Source organism: Pseudonaja textilis, chromosome 6, assembly GCF_049901715.1.
Source record: "Pseudonaja textilis isolate UNSWEBS1 chromosome 6, rPseTex1.2, whole genome shotgun sequence".
Taxonomy (NCBI): Eukaryota; Metazoa; Chordata; class Lepidosauria; order Squamata; family Elapidae; genus Pseudonaja; species Pseudonaja textilis.
In genome coordinates, this window is record NC_141995.1 from 8589589 (window position 1) to 8600260 (window position 10672).

A 10672-nucleotide genomic window follows, 5' to 3' on the forward strand; every position below is an offset into this window, starting at 1 on the left:
GTAGAGAACCGGTTCGGTCTTTGCTGCTCATCGCCAGTACTGGCTCAGCAGAACCAGGCTGAACCGGTAGATTACCACCACTGGTATGCCTGGATGTGTTTCTGCCCACCTTAGACAACAGCTAAAGTGACTTCCAGGGATCTTTGCCAGAACATGAGCAAAGAATTAGACAAAAACTAGGTGTTCGCTCCTTGGCAAACATCAGATTTCGTTCCACAAAATGCCAAGTCCCAACAGCCAAAATTTACGGGTAAATGGGGTAAAACTGAAGAATAATCTTCTATTAAAATATGTATAAATTATTCAGCGTTTGTTTGTTTTTTAAAAAAGAAGCTGTCACTTTAAATTTGCAATAACTGTATTATTGCTTCTGAGCAACACTTGGAACAAATTAGACATCTTAAATAAAGGGACTAAACAAAGACAAAGCATAAGTTTTCCTCTTTTTTCTCCCCCGGTTCAACAGTGTCCGATTCTCAGATATTGCTGGACAACTCCCTGCAGTTTTCTTGGCAAAGATTTCAGAAGTGCTTTGCCATTGTCTGCTTCCTAAAGGCTGAGAGAAAATAGGACTGATATTGCTGTGGCTTCAATTCTCTGATGTCGACAATCTTTGACTTACGATCCAAAAAATTAACCACCAGTTCTCTGCCCAATTGCTGGATGAGTGTGGCCATGGTGGGTGTGGCCTAGTCAGCCTTCTGCACCACGGTGGTGGGGGAGTCCATTTCCAGCCTTCCAGAAGGCCATTTTTTTGCTCTCCCCAAGCCTCTGCATGGGCCCTGCACTTACCTGCAATCCAAAACAGACCACGTGGGGACTCCTGGGAGGGGGCAGGGCAGGGTGGGTGGCGCCAGACAGGGGTGAGATTTGTCAGTTCTCTTTGCTGAACTGACCATAAAATTAGCAACCGGTTCATCTGAACCAGTGTGAACCGGGAGCAGCCCACCCCTGCTTATGACCGGTTACTTAAGCAACCATTTGAAATTATGATGGATCTCCCCAAGGCTATTTGCAAGCTGGATTTGAAGTTCTGATAGCCACTTATACACACACACACACTCGGTGACATGATCACAATTTGAATGCTCAGTCCTACAATTACAGCCATTTGCAGCATCCCACAGTTGTGGGACTGATTCACAATTTATTTATTTATTTTTGCTGAAAACTGGTGTTTATTTCCAGTTTTTGGCAAATAAAACCCATTGCAGACTACGGATTCATTTAGTGTCCGCAGTGTTTGCTTTATGACTGCCATAACACAGTGGTTAGAGTGCAGTACTGCAGGGCTAGCTCACTCCAGGAGTTCAATGCTGAGCAGCTCAAGGTTGACTCAGCCTTCTATCTGTCTGAGGTCAATAAAATGAGGACCCAGACTGTTGGGGGCAATATGCTGATTCTGTAAAACACTTAGAGAGGGCTGTAAAGCACTGGGAAATGGCATATAAGTCTAAGTACTATTGCTATTGCTGTTAACTGTAGAGTTACTTAGGAGCCGTGGTGGCGCAGTGGTTAGAATGCAGTATTGCAGTTTTTTCCCGAATGCCGTCACTCTGCTAAACAAATAATTCCCTCAACACTGTCCAACTATTTACAAAGTCTGCACTACTACTATTATTAATCTTCTCATCACTCCTGATCACCCATCTCCTCCCACCTGTGACTGTATGACTGTAACTTTGTCACTTGTATCCTTATGATTTATATTGACTGTTTCCTAGTGTGATTCAATTGCTTAATGTACCCTATGACTATTATTAAGTGTTGTACCTGATGATTCTTGACTCTTGACGAATGTGTCTTTTCTTTTATGTACACTGAGAGCATCTGCACCAAGACAAATCCCTTGTGTGTCCAATCACACTTGGCCAATAAAGAATTCTATTCTATTCTGTTCTGTTCTATTCTATTCTATTCTATTCTATTCTATTCTATTCTATTCTATTCTATTCTATTCTATTCTAATTCTACTGACTGCCAGCAGTTCGATCCTGACTGGCTCAAGGTTGACTCAGCCTTGCATTCTTCTGAAGTCGGTGAAATGAGGACCCAGATTGTTGGGGGAAATAGGCTGACTGTAAACCGCTTAGAAGGGATTGTAAAGCACTGTGAAGCGCTATATAAGTGTGACTGCTAACCAAAAAGTGAACCACAAAACAGGTTGTAAAATCAAGCTTAGTCGTGTGGTAAGCCATTTCACATCTGGTACCACTTAGGACCGCGATTCCAGCTCTCGATCCCCAATTTTTTTTGTGTGCATTCATTCTCCAAACACTTACATTAGGTCCCCTACTACGACTCTTCTCCGAAGGACATGCCTCCTTGTGACATATCTGCCTGACATAACTAAATTTTATTTTAATTAAAAATAAAACCATCTTGCCCAGCTCAATGGGTTGTGTAGGCCTTTAGCTGACCTCTGCTTCAACTTGCAGTCCTGAATATATTCTTTTTTTCCCCTCCCACATCAAGCTGAGAGGTGCACCCTTTTATCAAACCGCTTTGCCTTCTCTAAATTTATGCGTGGCTGAACTGTGCCACCGTGGGGACTTCGCAGCTATTAATACTTTTTTTTTAAAAGGATTGAATCAGATTACAGTGGAGAAGGTCAGGCGGCATCTTTGAAACAAAAGCTGCATGCTCTTCTTCGGAGCTCTCTGTCATAAGGGAAATTTTGCATCAGGAATAGAAAATCCTTGCTGTATTTTTTTTAATGCAGCAAAAACAATGTATGTTTAGATGCCCTGCTCTTTATAGTTTATGGGTTCTACCTCCAGCTTGGGAAATAATTTTCTTTAAAATATTCATTGGATTCTAACACAACAAGCGACTAGGAAATACTTTGGCTACTTGAAGGTGGGAAATAGCAATAGGAAGATCGCTCTGTAGCTTTTCCATTTTAACTTTTAATTGATAAATAGAAGATTGTCCCTCCAACTTAGATTTGGAAAAAATAATAAAATATATCAAAATATTTCTATTGATTTAGAAAACCAATCAACAAGTTGTCTGTTTATTTTCCAGAATGTGCCAGTCCTATTAACGGACACTTACTGACTTTCTGACTTCCTGACAGTGAGAACTGTTATGATATATGCAGAATAACCCTTGAGTAACAAGGATATGCACATGGAAACGTTTATGAGAGTAGTTATGAATAATTATTCAGCCACAAGTTTACTTTAAGAAATAGCACAGTCTGATAAACAGTCCAGGTCATATACGTTTTAGCAGTCCAAATAATATCCAATTACAAAATCTTCTTATTGGTTGCCTTTGTCATTTACAGTAAGCAAAGATATCAAAGTATAAGCACAGCATATAACCTTAAATAGCAACAGAATGTCGGAGAAACAGAATGTCAGAGAGAGCAAGCCATGATCTCTAGCTCCCTCTTATGGCAACTCGCAACACAATCAACCAATTGGAACATAGTACAAATCAATACAGTGAACTTGTCTTAAAGATACACACATACATTTTTGGTTTATATATTGCCAACCCAACTAATTGATGGACAGATTCCTAACAAAAACAATCAACCAACGGAACAGAATTGCCCTCGGAAGTTGTGGGAATGCCATCAGTTGAGACTCTTAAGAAGAGATCAGACTGACATTTGTGAGAAACGGTGTAGGGTCTCCCGCTTGGGCGGGGGGTTGGACTAGATGACCTACAAGGTCCCTTCCAACTCTGATTATCTGTTATCTATTTTCCTCAGATAAATTCAGGCTTTTTCAATCTGGAAATCTCATAGTTACTTCAATTGTCTTCAGATCTTGGGATTCTCACTAGGGGTTCATCGGTTCTGGAGTTGGAGGTCCACAAATCCAGATGGCACCCAGATTGAGAAAGCTGACCAGAACTTGTACTCAATAATACTGAAGAATGTACAGGTAGTCCTCAACTTATGACCACAATTGAGCCTAAAATGTGCGTTGCTAAGTGACACAATTAAGTGAAATTTTGCCCCATTTTACAATCTTTCTTGCCACAGTGGTTAAGTGAATCACTGCAGTTCTCAAGTTAGTAACATGGTTGTTAAGTGAATCTGGCTTCCCCGTTGACTTTGTTTGTCAGGAGGTCCCAAAAGGGGATCGCACGAGTCAGTTGCCAAGCATCTGAATTTTGATCACATGACCCTGGGGATGCTGCAGCAGTTGTAAGTGTGAAAAATGGTCCTAAGTCATTTTCTTCAGGGCTGTTGTAACTTTGAACAGCCACTTTGTCAAGCATCAAATTTTGCTTTTGCTGTTTCAGCCATTTTCGATTCTCAGCTTGCCTACAACCCAAGGGCAGAGGGAGAGAAAGAACAGAATGCACAATCCCGGTGACGAGACAACAGCCATGGGAACCAAGGATATTTCAACAGGTGTTTGCCAGAACCCAAAAAAGACTTTCTCACAACAATATTAAGAAATACAATTGGACAGTGGGACTTGACCTAATAATTGGAGGGAGAACCTATACTTTAACTATGTGGCTTTGCATGGGAATAGTTAGATCTGGTTTTGCTTTCATACATGCCGAAATGAATTTTCTCAATAAAGTTTTGCGTAACGAGATTGGATTGTCTCTGCCATGCCTGCTTTGCTTGGGTTCGCCAGTCGGAACTTTGACACTTTTTCAGTGCTGTTGTAATTTTGAACAGCCACTAAACAAACTGTTGTAAGCCGAGGACTACCTGTACTTGAAAGACAATCTTACTGCTCCTTACCTATTCCTTTTTTCAGGAGATCCTTAGGATTAAACAAAGATCCTTTCCCATGGAAAACAGGTAGTCTACTGAGAGTGTATCTCCACCTTGCTGACTTTAAGATGGGTGGACTTCAACTCCCAGAATTCCCCAGCCAGCCCTGCTTTAGGAGTTGAAGTCTCTATCTTAAAGTTACTGTCAACTCTGAAGGGAACCTGGCTGAAGCCATCTTGTGCTGCCTCATAGTTGCCACAAAGCCTGAGGGGGGAAGTAGATAGATAGACAGGCTAACAGTCAAAACAAAATGTTTTCTTGCAGGAACCAAGGTCATCCCAACAGGTGACTGTTGAAGGAGGAGAGGAGTCACCAAGCAGCCTGCCAGCTATATTCATCGGACAATGTGACTGGTGACATCTGGAAGGGGGGGATTTTTGCTCTTTTAATGACCATGGGGACTTTTAGAGTTGGTTTTCACCAGTTGTGCCGATATGATGTATCCAATAAACATGTTCTTTGAGGAATATACCTACCTCGGAGTTCTGCTTTCAATGGGTGTGTTACTCAGAATGGTGACAGTTATCATGGTTGAACAGACACCGATGAACGATATTGAAAGCCACTGAGATATCAAGGAAGGCCAAGACGGATATGCCATTCCCAAACTGGTCCTTCCAGAAGTTGTCCAAGGTTGAGAAATACTGGTCGCTTGATTTGCTATGGACCCTTTGTTCCTAGGACTATTGGCCAGCTGAGACGAGTTAGCACCAGAGTCATCTTTTGCCTCATGTTGTTAGAAGAAGTGTCAAACTGCAAGCATGAGCACATTCGGCCTCATCATGATGGTTGTTCCATGCTGGATGTTAGGACATCTGCCTCCCCTCCACAAATCCAAAGCAAAGTCAAGCAGAACTGTTTGACCAAACGTCACCTGGAGTTAAAGGCATCTTTGCCCCTGGTGTACAGGAAGTTGCTCAAAAGGCAACTTTGCATCCAATACAGAGGTGGTATTCAGCAGGTTCTGACCAGTTCTGGAGAAGCGGTAGAGGAAATTTTGAGTAGTTTGGAGAACCAGCAAATATCACCCCTGACTGGAGATTTTACAGTATCCTTCCCTGCCACGACCACAGGACTGGTAGTAAAAAAGTTTGAATCCCACCACTGATCCAATAACACCGAGCTGCAGTTAACACCGGAAATTAAGATGCTAGATAAGGAAAAGCAACAATGAAGGATGCTAGAGTTTGTTTAACAGAGTTTTAGATTGAGCATCGTGACATCATGAATGTTGGGTGCTCCTTCCAAGCTGCATACCTGCACTCTCCATAGGTACAAAGATACACCAATGTAGCAGCCCAGTGTTTCTCAACCTTTACAACTTGAAGAAGTATGGACTTCAACTCCCAGAATTCCCTAGTTGCTGGTTGGGGAATTCTGGGAGTTGAAGTTCACGTGTCTTAAAATACGTTTCTAAGATGGAGAAACACTGGGCTCCTAGACTGATGCATCTCACGGAGTGAATTGTTAGCAGCTCACAGAAGAAAAAAGAGAAAAGAAAAAGAGTGAAAAGAAAGAGAGGTTTAAGGAAGATTGTGTACTGTAGCCTTCAAGGATTAAGGGTGATCGTGCACCATTTTCAGGCTCCTTCAAACATTAAAAGGTACAGTTGCCCAAATTATTTTGCAGTATAAGGTAAATGTAACTGAGCATTAATACTCCTTGGACATTGGTATTCCAGCTCCAAATAGAAGCCATAGGCTGGGTATACCCAATAATTGGCCTTAATTTAATTTTCTTCTTAAGATTAGAGAAACTGGAATGCTATCCCCTGCTAATAGTTTAATACAATTAAAATGGACATCTATCGCAGGCAGGTTTATTGCTCACAGCTCCAGTCACATAACACGCTGAGCTATAAATCATGATTTATAAGAGACCGTGATTGCATTTACACTGTGGTGCAGAAGCCAGGAAAATCATGAGGTGGCTTTGTCCCTCTTTAGGGAAAAAAAGACCTGAACAAAACAAGAACTTTCAAAGACTTAAAACTCCTCAGATTCATACGTATTGAGGGCTTGGGGGTGGGATTGTGGCTAGCCAGAACTTTTTTAGTTGTTTAATTTTCGGTTTGCACCCAACTTGATGGATTAACATAGAGTTTGCAGATCTCAACAGCTTTTCTCCCAAGATTTCTGTGCCAACATAATTAAGTTAAAAATACTGACTAAGGGAAACTTCACAGATTAATTAATGGTTGATACTTATGCAGGAGAATGGTCGTCCTAAAGACGAAAGGGGAATGGCTTTGACCAGCTTTTCCTAAAATGCTGAAGAAGGTCTTTTGTGGAATTAGACGTTCTACCTCCCTGAAAGTTGGCGCTTACCTGAGTAACATTTTAAAACAAAAGGTTCTGCATGTTGATATTGCATTATTTGTTGCCTGTGATTTATTACTCTAGATTAAGAGAGAGAGAGAGAGATTCAACTTTCCAGACCTGGCTCCAACTTCCCAAAGAGTGTGAAGGAAGTTTGAGATCCCTAATACAAGGTGGAGATATGTATCTTCTCTGATAGCCATGGTCGTTCTTCAAGATTCTAGCCCACCATTTTTTCCCTTACCACACATTTTTGGGGAATACTTAGGTCCATGATGGTGAACCCATGTCATGCATGCCACAGGTGGCACACAGAGCCATTTGTGCCAGCACGCGAGCTGCAGGCAAACTTACCTCACTGCACATGCGCGCACCTCACAGCTGATTTTTGTCCAGTTTGGGCCTTTTTCGGACTCCCAGAGATTTGAAGGAGGCTCCTGCAGGCTTCTGCAGGCTTTTCATGATGAAAACTAGGTCCGTTTCGTAACTTCCTGTTTTTATGGAAATATCGGAAGTGACAAAACGGGCCTAGTTTTCAGCCTGAAAAGCCTGCAGGAGCTTTCCTCAAGCCTCTGGGAGGCCGAAAAAGGCCTCCAACTGGCTGAAAATCAGCTGTGAGGCGCAGTGCAGGTAAGGGGGCGGCAGATGGTGGGTGGGTGGGGATAGTGTGTGCATGTGTAGGGTGCATGGGGGGGCACATTGCCTTCTGGGTGCTGGCATGCGAGTGCGAGAGTGCAAGAGCGCACACAATTTTTGGCTTAGGAGCCCATAAATGTTAGCCATCACTGAATTAGGTGGTGTAAGGGAGGGGGCGGTATGGAAGTATAGTTGATGTGATGGACTACAAATAGTCCTTGATTTGCAACATGAGTTCATTTAGTGACTGTTCAAAGTTACAACAGCACTGAAAGGGTAATTTATGACCATTTTTCACACTTATGATCATTGCAGCATCCCCAGGATTATGTGATTAAAACTCAGACACTTGGCAATTGGCTCATATTTATGATGGTTGCAGTGTTCCAGGGGTCACGTGATCCCCTTTTGCGACCTGCTGACAAGCAAAGTCAAGGGAGAAGCCAGATTCACTTAACAACCGTGTGACTAACTTAACAATTGCAGTGATTCACTTAACAATTGTGGCAAGAAGGTTTGCAAAATAGGGCAAAATTTACTTAGCAATAGCACTTAGACTTCATCGCTGCAGTCTTTCCCATTTGGTCCCTTTAGAGGTGGGATGGTTCTTGAGTCTTTAAGTTTGGTGTTTACAAAATTGTAGACGGTGCAGGTAGATTTTGTACATAGTAGGTTTTCCTCCTCTTTGCAGTAATAATTTGTACATTCTGCCTTTATCTGTTGGCATAATCCGTTGTATCGGTTTTTAAAGTTTGCTGCATAGCTAGTTTTGTTTTTACGCCATAGTGATTTTTTTTTTTTGATTGGAGTTTTCTTATTGTTATGGGTAAGTTTTTGTTTTTGTTTTTAGGGGTTACTAATGGTACATATAGTTTAATGACTCTTTCAAGTTCAAGTAAGAATGCATTATAATGGTCTTCTGTAGTATTACAGTTAGAGAACAGAATGTGTCAATTAAGAGATGGTAGGTCGGCATCTATGAGATCATAGTTGGCTTTTTTGAAATTGTATTTTGGAGATCCTTGTGAGGGCGTAAATTGAGACAAAAGTCAATCATACTGTGGTCACTGTTTTGAAAAGGGTTCTTGTATTTGCAGGCCATATTTTCTATCAAGGTGACTTGGACAACCAGTTGTGTTCCTTTGAACTCAAAACCTTTTAATTGTGGGTGTCTGGAGGATAATGGTTGTAAGAGAATGGTGGTTAGAATGATATGATGGCAGCTCTGATTTTTTTAATGTGAGGTTGAGCTTTGATTAAACTGTCATGGTTCTCATCTTGGGGTTTTAGATTTTGGGGCAAAAGAGTGGAAACTCCCCCTCCCCTTCATTAATCAGTCCAAATTCGGAGAGTATTTTAACACTTGGTGGAATAAGCAAGAACAGGAAATTTGGGTGACAGTTGCATTACCTACAAAAGAGTACAAGGCTGCACACTGTTGTAGGACCTTAATACACTCAGCAATTTCAGGAAATTATTTTATTTATTTATTTTTTTTGTTTGTTTGTCAAGCATGCCTGACAAAACAAGTGTAAGTATGAACATAACATATAAACATGTAAGTATAAACAGGTATAAGTATATACATAATAAATGAGTATGAATAAATGGGAACTGTAAGACAGGGACAGTACGCACGCTAGTGCACTTATGCACCATATTACCATATGGAGCTCATGTTCTGGTTGTTTTTAATTTCTGAAGTAGTGGAAATCATTCTAAAATGTTTTTTGTCCTATGGACAAATTACATAGGATTTTTTTTTTGCCTGCAATTACAGTAGGCTTTTGTGATTGTTTTAAAAAAAACATTTGGAGAGGAATTGCATTTGAAACTGGAGTATAGAGATTTAATTCTTTCTATCGCCAGCCACAATCCCAGGAAAATCTTTCCTCCCCCACCTCTCTTTCTCTGTGGAGCTTGCGTGCACAGACTGGGTGGAGGGAGGGAGGGAGGGGGAGAGAGAGAGAGAAAGACAGACAGACAGACAGAGAGAGACATAGAGAAAGAGAGAGAGAGAAAGACAGAGAGACACAGAGAGACACATACAGAGAGACAGAGACACAGAGGCACACATAGAGAAAGACAGAGACAGACAGACACACACACACACAGAGACAGAGAGCAACAGAGACAGAGAGAAAGAGAGAAACAGAGAGAGAGGGAGGGGAAGGGAGGAGAGAGAGAGAGAGAGAGAGAGAGAGAGAAAGGTTTTATGTTGCTATTAATCCTGCAGGAAAACCTAATTTTTGTTCTCTAAATTGGTAAGAATATGAGAAGAATAATTTTTCACACCATGCTTAGTTGGGGCTGGCTATTTTTTGCTATTCTTTCTATGTATAGGAATTGTGTCAGGTTTTTCCACCTCCACTAAGCTGACAAACAGATTGTATAAATAATCTTGATGGTTTTATTCTTTTGAGAAATTGAAATATCTGGCAGGATTTTGTGGTATGCCACCAATTAAGTCAAGTGTCCAAGGCATTATCATCATCACACAAGCACAATAAGCTACAATGTATTTACAGGTAGAGTGGTACCTTAGTACTTTGACACTCATCCGATTTGCTACTCAATGCATTTTGACGTGGAAATTTTGTCCTGGTAATTAACTTTTGTTTGGTACTCAACACATAAGCTAAAATCTGTCGGTGTTGGCTGTCTTTTGACTCACTACATTATTCCTTACAGAAAAAAATTGTTTGGTACTCATCCCTTATGGTACTCATCCTGCCTCCAGGAACCAATTAAGAATGAGTACCAAGGTTATCATTGTAGTCCTTGACTTATGATTGGTCACTTAATGACCATTCAAGGTTATGTGGACCTCCCCAGAGATACTTGCAATCAATTTATAAAGTTACAACAATTGTACACACACACACACACCCCAGTGGTATTGTGATGGCATTTGGGGCAATTGTCAACTGGCTTGCATCCATGGCAAGCATCCTGCAGTCACACA